Genomic DNA, 11962 nt, shown 5'->3' on the forward strand with positions numbered 1-11962 from the left:
AGAAATTGAAATGACGGAGGAAGGGATGATGGCGGGGACATTGAAAAGCGGAGGGGAGGAGTGGAAAATAGTGGGAGTATATGTGAACGAGGACTTAGAGAGGAAGATAGAGGGTTTAAAGAAGTGGATGGAAGAGAGAGAGGAGGAAGGAAGGAGAATAATAATAGGAGGTGATTTTAATGCCAGAACTTGAGAAATGGGAGGAAGGGTAAATCTGGGGGAGGAGGAGGAGATTGGAAAGAATAGGAACTCCAAAGATAAGAAGAGTAATAAAGAAGGGAGGAGATTGGTAGAGGTGCTAGAGGAAACTGGATGGAGTATAATAAATGGGAATATAAAAGGAGATGAAAAAGGAGAATACACGTATACTGGGGGGAGGGGAAACACGGTAATAGGTTATGTATTAGGAAATGAAGGGATATGGGAAAAATAGAAAGAATAGAGATAGGAGAGGACATAGACTCGGATCATCACCCGGTGATTTGCTGGATAAAAGGGGAAGACAGTTGGAAGAAGAAAAGGAAAGTGAGACAGAAAGGCAGGAGAGGGGTTTGGAATGAGAAGGGGAGAGAGAAATTTAGGAGGGAAATAGGAGAAATAAATATAGGAGGGGAAGAAGGAGGGACGGAAGAGGAGATAGAGAAAATGAATGAAAGGATAAAGAAGGCCTTGGAAGAGAGTGAGAAGGGGGAAGGAACGGAAGAGAAAAGAAAGGGGGGTGGTGGGATAAGGAGTGTATAGAGAAAAAGAAGGAAGTAAGGCTGAAGTTGAGGAAATGGAGGAGAGGAGAAGAAGAGAGAGGAAGGTATAGAGAGGAAAAGAGAGAATACAAGGAGATGTGTGAAAGGAAAAAGAAAGAGGAGGGAGAAAAATTAATAAGGGAAGCAGGAGAGGCGAGAACGGAAAGTAAAGTATGGGAGATAGTTAATAGGGAGAGGAGGAAAAGGAAAGGAGTAGAGGAGGGATACAGATGAAGGAATGGAAGGAGTATTTTATGGGATTATTAGGAGGAGTAGAAGAAAGAGTTCGGAGAGGAAGAGAGGGAAGGAATAGAAGAGAGATGGAGAGGGAAATAGAGTGGGAAGAAATAAATAAGATTATGAGCAATTTAAGGTTAAACAAAGCTATGGGGTTAGATAATATACCAAATGAAGTATGGAGATACGGGGGAGAAGATATAAGAAAATGGGTATGGGAAACGTGTAACAAGGTATGAAGAGGAGAGGGATGGCCAGAGGGATGGAAGGAAGGGATAATAGCACCGATTGTGAAAAAAGGAGAAGGAGATAAAGTCACGGATTATAGAGGAGTGACGCTTATGTCAACGCTGTATAAAATATACACATTGATTCTGGCAGAAAGGTTAAGAGAGGAAGTAGAAGAGAAAGGTATAATACCAGAGAATCAGACAGGATTTAGAAAGGGAAGAGGGGTGATGGACAATATATATGTATTGAATTATTTGGCGCAAAGACAGATTAGCAGGGAGAAAAAGAAATTAATAAGCGTGTTTATAGATTTGAAAGCGGCTTTTGACTCAGTAGACAGGGGAGTGCTGGTAAGAGCCTTAAGGGAAAGAGGGGTTAGAGAGGGACTGATAGAAAGGATAGAAGAGGTGATAGGGGAGACAAAGAGTAGAGTGAGGATAGGAGAGGAAATAAGTGAAGAATTCTGGACGGGTAGAGGAGTGAGACAGGGTTGTCCATTAAGTCCGATGTTATTTAACATAGTAATAGCAGATATGGAGGAGGAAATTGCCAGGGGAAATTGGGGTGGAGTTAAGTTGGGAGAGGGGAAGATATTCTCCATGGCATATGCAGATGATATAGTGCTGTTAGCGGAAGAGGAAGATGAGATGAGGGCAATGTTAGCAAGGACGGAAAGATATATGGACAATAAGAGACTGGAGGTGAACGTATTGAAAACAAAGGTCATGGTATTTAGAAAGGGAGGGGGTAGGAGAAAAAGAGTAAAGTGGATGTGGAAAGTGAAGAGGATAGAGGAGGTTAAAGAAATAAAGTATTTAGGATACGTGTTTCAAGCAAATGGTAGACAGGAAAGGCATGTAAAAGACAGGGTAAGGAAGGCGGTGGGAATTATGGGGCAAGTATGGAGTATAGGGAAGAGAAAATTTGGAAAAGATATGGGGAAGAGGATCTGGCTTTTTGATGCATTAGTTTGGACGGTGTTAAATTATGGAGCAGAGGTATGGGGCTGGAAGGAGAGGGATAGAGTAGAGAAGGTAGAAGAAAGATTCTTAAAGTGGTTACTAGGAGTAGACAGGAGAACATCAGGATACATGGTAAGGGAGGAATTAAAAAGAGATAAACTTAGAAGTAGGGCGGCAAGAAGAGCATGGAATTTCGAAAAAAGACTAGAAGAAGGGAAAGGAGGGGGTTTAGTGAAGGAGTATTTGGAAGAAATCAAGAAAAGATCAGAAAAGGATAGAGGAGAGTCGGAATGGGAGAAGGAAAGAGAGAGATATTTCAGGGAAAAAGGGCTAGAGGAATTGGCATGGAATAGAAAGAGAGAGGGAGGGATGATAGAGTATGAGGAAGCGGAAAGGAAAGACAAGGAGTTACAGAGGGAGGAGAGAAAAGAAAGAATACAGGAGTCGAGATTTAATAGATGGTACAAGAGAATAAAGAGTGAGGGAATACCAGAGTATTTGAAAAAGGGTTGGTCGGAGAGGAGGTGGGGAAGGATGACAAGATTTAGGCTAGGTAATGAAATGAGGGAAAGTAGGTATTGGGAAAGTGAAGAGAAAAAAGTATGTAGGGTGTGTAATAGAGAGAGAGACATGAGAACATGTATGGGAGGGATGCGGGAGAGGAGAAGGAGAGGGGGAGGAAAGCTGGCAAGAGGCGGTGGAAAAAATATTAGGAGAGGAAGGGGAGGGGGAAGAATGGATGAAGGAAATATTGAGGAGAAGGGAGGATAAGGCAGAGGGAAGGGAAGGGGAGGAAGAGAGGGAGGGAAAGAATGAGAGAGAGTGAATGAGAAAGGAAGGAAAGAGGAGAGAAAGTGAAGTAAAGGACTAAAAACCGGAAGCGGAGGTCCAAAATAGATTAAGAAGGGTTAGGAATTTAGCGCGTGTGTGTGTAGGCAGGAAGGAAAGATAGAATAAGGATAGCATAAGTTAGTTTAAGTAGTTTAAGTAGTATAAGTTAGATTAAGGAAATGTATGTGATACGCTAAGGGATGTAAATATTTGTAACCCCTTCGGGGAACAATAAAGATATTCTAATCTATATACACAGCAGAGAGAGTTTGGAGTCATTAAATACTATAGGAGTGATGAACCGCGAGGTCCTTATCTCTGCTGACACACATACACACAGACGCCCACGCACACGTACACGCGCGCGCGCGCGCACACACACGCACACATACACACACACACACAGGGTTATAAGGTCCGACCATGCAACCTCCATACGGTACATCCTGGATAACACTAATGCTGGCGGCACCGTAAATTTTAAAGCTCATAACTCAGACAATTCTCAACAAAAATAGGTCATCAAATAGTGTTTTGGAAACGCCTCGCTATCATCTTCAATACTGTGTCATAAAAAATGGGGTGTTCCATTTTAAAAAATCATGTTGGCCTTCACCTCGCCTTGACGTCTTCACTCAAGGTCAAACGGATATGATCATTGAATAGAAGCTCTTTTAAAGCCCTATAACTTTGGTTGAAAACATTTTTCTCAAAAAAGTTTCGTTTTCAAGATATTTCCAGACTTTTCTAACACCCTGTATATGTATATGTTATATAATTTATTTTTAAAATATGTTATGCCTCTCTCCGGAGAGACACGGTAGTTGGGACCGTTTGCCGAAAGGAATTTGGGAATTCGGTCTCCGCCTGAGAGACTCACTTATTTTAATGTAGTTGACAATGACATTCTTGTAGTCGGAATAAAAATATATATATTTTATTTACAAATTAGCTTAATTATAAGGTTCTCGCACGTTAGTTCGCGTCGCGTATCGCGATAGCGGATATCTTGGCATGTGCGTGTCTGGAGTCGAGTTTCGGTCGCGAGACTCACTCGTTGTTCTGTCGTATTCAATTCTGTCGACTGCGTGGCTTTAACTTAATAGATATCCGTAGTAGGAGTAAGGGGCCGGTTCTAAGCCAGGTCCTCCGTAGGATAGTGAATGACGGGGGAGATTTCGTTGGCGAGGGGAAATGACGTCATGCGAGCGGAGGAAGATTTCGCTGGCGAGGGGAAATGATGTCAGGCAGGCGGGGAATGCTTATCGCGGGAGCATAATCGACGCGGTGTGTTACAAAGCCGGGTGCCGATTGATATAGATGCTTGAATTTATAAACATTATAAACAAATAGCGTCTTGCACTATAGCACGTGCGACATTACTGAATTTAAAGATGATAAAGCGAGCGTTGATAAGATGAAATATATATAAACAAAATAGAACCATCGCGGTAGTCTCTTCATTTTTTTCTAAGAAGAGTCGCTCGCATTATTGTACGTAACATTAGATAATAAGGCGAGCCCTGATGTCCGGCTGCGATAATTTATAAATAATATAAACAAGATAGAAGAGTAGTGTCCTGTATTACGCGGACCGATGCGACAGAATATTTTCGTCCGAGTTACCAGCGGGAACGTTTGATAGTCTGACTTCAAAGTGTTAAAGTGAAAGCAACAATTTAAAAAAAAATGTCGTCGTTAATAGAAACAGTGTTGTGCCGGGGCCGCTGAAACGCGTCGTGGTGGGCGGAGGATTTGGCGATGTGACTGCTGAGAGCCCTATTAAATGTTATAGTATACCAGAGAGTAAGTAATATTTCCGCATATATTTTACGTTGTATTAATTATTTAAAATATATTATAATATATTATTATTTTATTTTATAGTACGATTTCACGAGCGACATCCAGATCCCTGGATTCATAAATATAGAATGCTGGCGATTTATTAGAATGGTGCGATGGCACGAGCGGGAGATCGGCGAGGACGTCTGGGAGGACAACCCCGACAAGGTCTTCATGCGGAGTTAAGACGTCTGTTCGGCTTCGAGCCCTACGAGGAGGACGTCGAGGAACCGTGGGATGAGCCTCCGAGCAAGAGGTCGATGGATTGATTGCATCTTTTTTTAAGATTCGTAATATACTAAATATTAAAAAATATATATTAAAAATTAAATTAGTATACTAATAAGACTTTTATTTTTCTGTTTCAGAAGGAGCGCCGCCTTATTATATATATTTTATATTTTTGTATTTTTAATATCATTATAATTATTATATTTTTATTTTATTATTATTTTTATTATTATTTTTAAATACACACACGCGCGCGTGCATTTGTATTATATACATATTTTTAAAATAAACTTATTATTATTCTATATAAAAATATTTATTTCTGTGCTTCCTTCTTTTCTACTCATGCATGCCTCGCGTTATCTCCCTTTCTCTCGCGAACGCCGTATCTCGCATTATCCACGTGCATGGCTCGTGCTATTCCTCTCCTATATGCATACGATCGCCTCGTGCTATCCTTCTCTCACCGCCTTGCGAACGCTCTCTCTTCCCCCCCCCCTTCTCTCTACAATGTGAACGCTATCCTTGTCGCATCGACTTACGAACGATATCCTTCTCACACGGCCTCGCGTACACCACGCGCTATACTTCTCCCACACATTACGGCATCGTACCTTAAGATCGCGCGTGTAGTCTGTACGACGGATATGCAAGGAAGATAAGTGAAAAAAATACATAATTATTTTTTTCATTTTTTAACACATTTATTTACATTACCATACATCATCTCGTCTCAAGGTTTCAGACAAAAGTTCATCCACAGCATAAGCTAATAGTTCGCAATCTATGATAGATATTTTATAATAGACTTCGCGCAAGATTTTGTCCGCAGAATCTGTCTCGGCTCCAAACATATTACTTTGCAAACTCCGGACAAATTGATCGAAACTCTTATTTACCGTTTCTAAATTCTCACACAGCTTCAAATATCCGTGATTAACACAGTGTTCGAGTTCGAATAAAAAAAATATAGTTAACGGTTTCATGTACAAGCAAGAATCGCGCAACGTAAGTTTGACAACACTCGCATCACTTATTTTAACAATCTCAATTGTTAAATTGTTAATCCATATTGGTGTATGATTAGGCGTTTGTACAAGTCGTTCAACGTCCGCTCGTTTCAGCATTAGCGATTCCCATGTGTCAATAGACAATACGATTTGATTACCTCGGTTATCGCCGAGATGCAATTCCACATAAGATGTTATTCTAACGCTGATTCCAATATCCAAGTATTTATAAGCAGTGCGCGTTAAAGCAAATCTGCGTACCAAAATATATGGTATATAACAAGGTTTACCGCATCTGAAAAAATACAATTAAATATGAAATAGCATGGAAAAAACATATATGAAAAATATATAAAACATTTGTGATACTTACAAATCAAGTGGTTTTGTGTATGACTTCATTTCATCTCGTGGTTTCTTGCACGGTTTAATTTCATCTCGTGAAACATAGTAATTCATGCCTTTGTTACTGTTGCTTTCTTTAGCGGAGTATTTTGTCTCTCGGTTATGAGAAGTGGACCGTTGGTACTAGCAGTTGACGCGACACTGATCGTATAAAAATTAACTGAATATACGTGACGCTTATTTTTCAAAAGTATGATGTGGTCGGAGATCAATGCTCTGAAAATTTAGGAGAAAGGGAAATGGTCAGCATATGATGTGGTGGGAGATTAATGCTATGAAAAATTTAGGAGAAAGGGAAACGGCCAATGTATGATGCAATGGGAGATTAATGCTCTGAAAATTTAGGAGAAGGGGAAACGGCCAACGTTAAAAAGAATTTTTAGAAACGACTCGCGAAGAAAAGAGAGGGGAGAATAAGAAATAAAAAACATTAAATACGTTTACACATTTTATTTAAAAAAAAATTGCAATTTTTGGCGTTGCGAACAAAAACAACGTATCGCTGCTTCTCCAGCTGAATCGCGGACTTAATGGGCCACTAATGTTTGGTTTGACGCTGCAATAGCGGAAATTTGAACAGATCCCACGAATGAAAACCATGCTGAGGTATTGTCCGCTTTCCAAGGCGCGCAGCATCGACAGCTTGTCAATCTCGGTCAATACGACGTGTGGCATTCGCCATTGTATCTTGAATATGTCGATCACAGGCTTCAACATCAAATTTCCAAACAGACAATTGTTGTCGTTGCGCAATCGTATTAAGATCAATTTGTGACGAGCGTTAATCACCACGCGTCTAATGCTCGCAAAATCCCAATAACATGTAGAACGCAAAAATTAAGATATTTATTCGTGTTAGTCTGCGCATCCCAGCCGGCGTTCCTCATAATCACGGTTCTATCGGATGATAACATAATTCTTGAGTGTGCTGATTATTCCCACATTTCTGCTACGATTAATCTCCACACCGTCGAGTTCGTATCTCATCGAACATGAACGCACATGAATTATTTCCCAGTACTACATCAAACCCTTCAGCTGGTTTGTTTATCTTTAGTTTTCCCTCGATGTATAGAAAACTCTGAAGCTTCTCGTCTGACTCTTTCAGTTGATTTCTCAACGTTTTAATGCACTGATCCATGTAGTTTGTTGACGGCGTCGGTATCAGCCCCAGGTTGCGCTACACGGCGAATCTTGCGCGACCTCGCGTCACAGTCTGTAACGGTGCGACATAGAGCGTTATCGCGCACGAAATTTCTCATTAATCCGCTCCATCGACGGTACGAAATGGCGTTCGTCACGTCTCTGCTCTGCTCGGATATCCCAAATTTGTTGATATGCATCGATGCGAGCAACGTCGGTCGATCGATTGATTAGTTTTGTCGAGACACCGTTTAATTTATAATAATGCCGGCTTCGCGAAGTTCCTCGATGATCGATAGGATCTCGTTGTCATGGCCGTTGTGGCCCGCTTGGTGCGAAGCGTCGAGCAATCGTAAACGATCCACCAGCTCGTTGGTATCGTCCCAATGCACGTAGTCGATCTTGTTGTCGGTTAGCGTCATCGCGCGAGGCACGAATAATCCCTGTTCAGATTTTGTTCTCTTGGGTTCGATCGGTATCAACTTGGCGATTATTTCTTTGTACCTGTATCCCCTGTTGCCCATTAATTGACCCTACGCATCGTGATTGCATTTATGTGCGCTCGTCGTCAACAGCATGCTCTTATACGTTTGCTTATCATCCTCCGTATAGATGACGTCATCGGGGGCTTTCTTGAAGATCAATACCTCAAGATCAGGTGTGCCGGCGTATCGTACGTCGTTGATAATTACGTTATCTGCGTTGTCCACGTCAAAACGTTTATTATCGAACATCATTCCATCGTTGTTGAAATAAACATACATGGTGGAAATAATCGTACACGGTGTCAATACCGCTCTCTTGATCGCCGCTCAGGACAGGCCAGATGTACCTTTGACCCAGTGGACCTAACTGATCTTGCAACGTTTCTCGACCTTCCAGCGTTTGCAACTGATTTCGGACGAATGTCACGAGCGAATCATCAGTGGTTTCGAAAACATCCTCGTTCGCGAGTAATTCGGACATCGTAGGTTGTACAGTTCTCATTGACGCGGACGGTGTAGAGGTTATTGGCGGTACATCCAGTGGAGCGTCCGATCGTTTCGATGTATGCGATGCCGGTGAGCGATCTGACCTGACGTTATGTCGTTTTCTCTTTTTCGGTGTCGCATAATCTTCCTCGCGCTTCGGGATGGATAATGCTTCGATCCCCGCGTCGGCGTTATTCCCCGGCTTGTTCTTTGCCGCGATCGAGCTAGAATTATCGACGATCTTTTGTAGAGGCTCGATGAGAGATCTAAACCGCCTGTCCAACACGATATCCTCCTCGATCTTACCGATCTTCAAAGCACGATATTTTTTGCAAATCGATTCGCTAGTTTTCACAATTGCTCTCGCAATCTTCTTGCGCTCGAATATCGCTCTTATCGATCGCAGCCATCGCGGAAAAGCAAAATGTCGATCTCTCTCCTACGTTTCACCTCGACGAAGTATCGGCATTAATAGTTTTGCGGTATCGCGAACACGTTAAATCCTTTTCTGTATCGGCCATCCTTGAGCGAGCTGTCCTTGTCTATCACTACAAATCCGCACTTGCGCTGCCAACAATCGTGACACAACGCGCAAAATTCATCGTACGGCATGTCGGTATTCACGTGATCATTGTACACGTGTTTCAGGTACCATCAGTGTTGCCAGAAATGGTATCCTGCGCGCGCATGTATAACGAAAATTACGTCATCGCAGTAGTGTTCAAGCGAAAAATAAGGTATGTTATGGACCCTTAATTGTATAATATATGAAATATAAAATTGCAAAAAGATAACAATTATAAAAGATCAAATTAAATATTAGTTAGCATAATAATAAAGTATATATACATATATATATACATATATATATATATATATATATATATATATATATATATAAATAATTAATAATCAGTAATATATAATTAAAGTTGATAAGTATAAATAAAGTATAAAACTCAAAGAAAATATTTATTTATTTTTATATAAAATTCTTTATTTTTTAGAAGATTATCTTTTAGAATAAAAGCTCTGAAAAAAGGGAAAAAGGGAAGATAAGAAAAAAATAAACAACATTTATATAATTAAATATAAGTGAAATTTATTATGGCAGAAATTATTAAAAGAATCCAATTTGTTGCAAGAGTAAGGAAAAGTGCCAAAAACCTTACCAGTATTCATACATAACAAAAATATAAAATTATTATTTATGAGGATTACAGATGAAATTAAAATATGTAATATATAAAATAATCATCAATTGAGGATCACATATAATTTTTAAGAAAAAAAAGAAATTATATCTAATATTAATTACATATTATATATGTATATAAATAAATAAAATAAAATAAAATATATATAACATTATTAAATTTATCATATATTTAACAAAACTAAAACAAAATAATTATTATAATATATGTAATAAATAAATAAAATCTCTAAATAAATAAAATCTGCAAAACAAAACAATTGTTATACAATATTATAATTAATACGATAATTTTATTATGACTAGCAAGCAAGTAGGAAAATCGGCTAGATGTGTGCAACTAAATAATGTTATTATACTTATATAAAAACAAGCAAATATCATACAAGCGTAAAAACAAGAAAGAATAAAAATTTAATCATTATCACGTGTTTTTTTCAGAATATAAATTTTGACTATTGTGTAATTCCAAATGTCTAGGATCGACTTGAAAAAACACGCAATTAATATTGTATTTTCGGTTTGAAAAGTTGATCGGAATGTACAAATAGCGGAATAGTTTCATTTGATAACCGGTTTCGTTTTTTAGTTTTTATATCTGAAACCATTAAAAATATGCGTTAAGCTTCGGCATTACAATGCGGCAAAGAAAATATTATTTCAATTAAAAATTCTAAAGTTGGAAATAATTTTTCTCCGTTAAAATCTTTAGAGTCTAATATTTGTTTCCATCTTTGGTCTATTTCTAAAGAAGCTAATTAAATCTTTTCTTCGTTATTAAATCTACATAGTAAGATTCTCCATTCAAAAGCTAATTGAGAAAGATTAATATTTTCAAAACGCGCTGCAATATGTGAAAGATCTTTAATTTTAATTCTACTTTTATTATAAAGTGCAATACCTGGTTCTAAGATAGATAAATGTTCCAAAAAAGAATTTTTATGTGGTAATCGTTTAAGCATTTCTTTAAGCGCGATTTTTCAAAATTGCAAACATTTTATACGAATTTCTTGCGCGAAGTCTATACATTCGGTTTCTAACAACTTTTCACACTCTGGTCCTAGATATACATTTTGGATGTTTGTAATATCATCTAAATTTAATAATGAAATATTATCCAAAGCCTCAGGTGTAATAAAACTTTTTAAAAAAAGGTAAAAAAAAGCGCCAAGTACACGCGCCATGTGAAAAAATGTTACACAAAACAGTGTTATTTTAATTGTATAAAATAAATATTTTAATTTCCTAAAAAAATAGATATCAAAAAATTCTGCCAACTGACATTAAAAACTATATCATAAAATTAATTTCTTTTATGATTATTTAAATAGAAATATTTTAATCAAAAATACTGTTGTACAAAATAGTTGTTTAAATTTCCTACAAAAATAATGATATCAAAAAATTGCGCCAAATGAATAAAAATTTATGCTATATAAAATTCATTTCTTTTATTATTATTTAAATAAAAACATTTAACTAAAAAAACTGTTATACAAAGTAGTTGTTTCAATTTCCTAGAAAAATAATGATATCAAAAAATTTTGACAACTGAATAAAAATTTGTTATAAAATTTTTTTATTTTATTATTTTCAATATTAAGAAAAATTATGTTTAACAAATTGCAATATAATTAAAGTTGTAGAGCGTATAGCTAAAATAGAGTTATTTTATAACTAAGCGCACAATTGTAATATACACACATCTAACTATTGGGGATATATTAATTATAAACAATTGTGTAAGATGGTATAAAATAAATAATTATATGTATACATTTCAATAACCATATGTATTCTAAAAAATTTAATAAAGAAACGTAATATAAAACAAAAAATTAAATTACACAAATTTATACAAAAATTAAAAATTTATACAAAAAATTAAAAATCAAAAACTTATGCGAAATTAAAAATTAATACAAAATAAAAAAAGTAAAAAAATTTTAATTATAAAAAACTTGGCGCTGCTATGTTTCCAAATTAATAACTGCAATGTATCTTAAACTAACAAATAATTAATTTAATTTAAACATTACATTAATAACTGCAATGTAAAAGTATGGAGTACGTTAATATCATTAGAACATTGTTCAGTTTAGCAGCGCCGTCTTTTATAATTAAAATTTTTTTTATTTTT

Source organism: Polyergus mexicanus, unplaced genomic scaffold, assembly GCF_030449975.1.
Source record: "Polyergus mexicanus isolate NDT 795.1 unplaced genomic scaffold, iyPolMexi1.0 SCAF_6, whole genome shotgun sequence".
Lineage (NCBI taxonomy): Eukaryota > Metazoa > Arthropoda > Insecta > Hymenoptera > Formicidae > Polyergus > Polyergus mexicanus.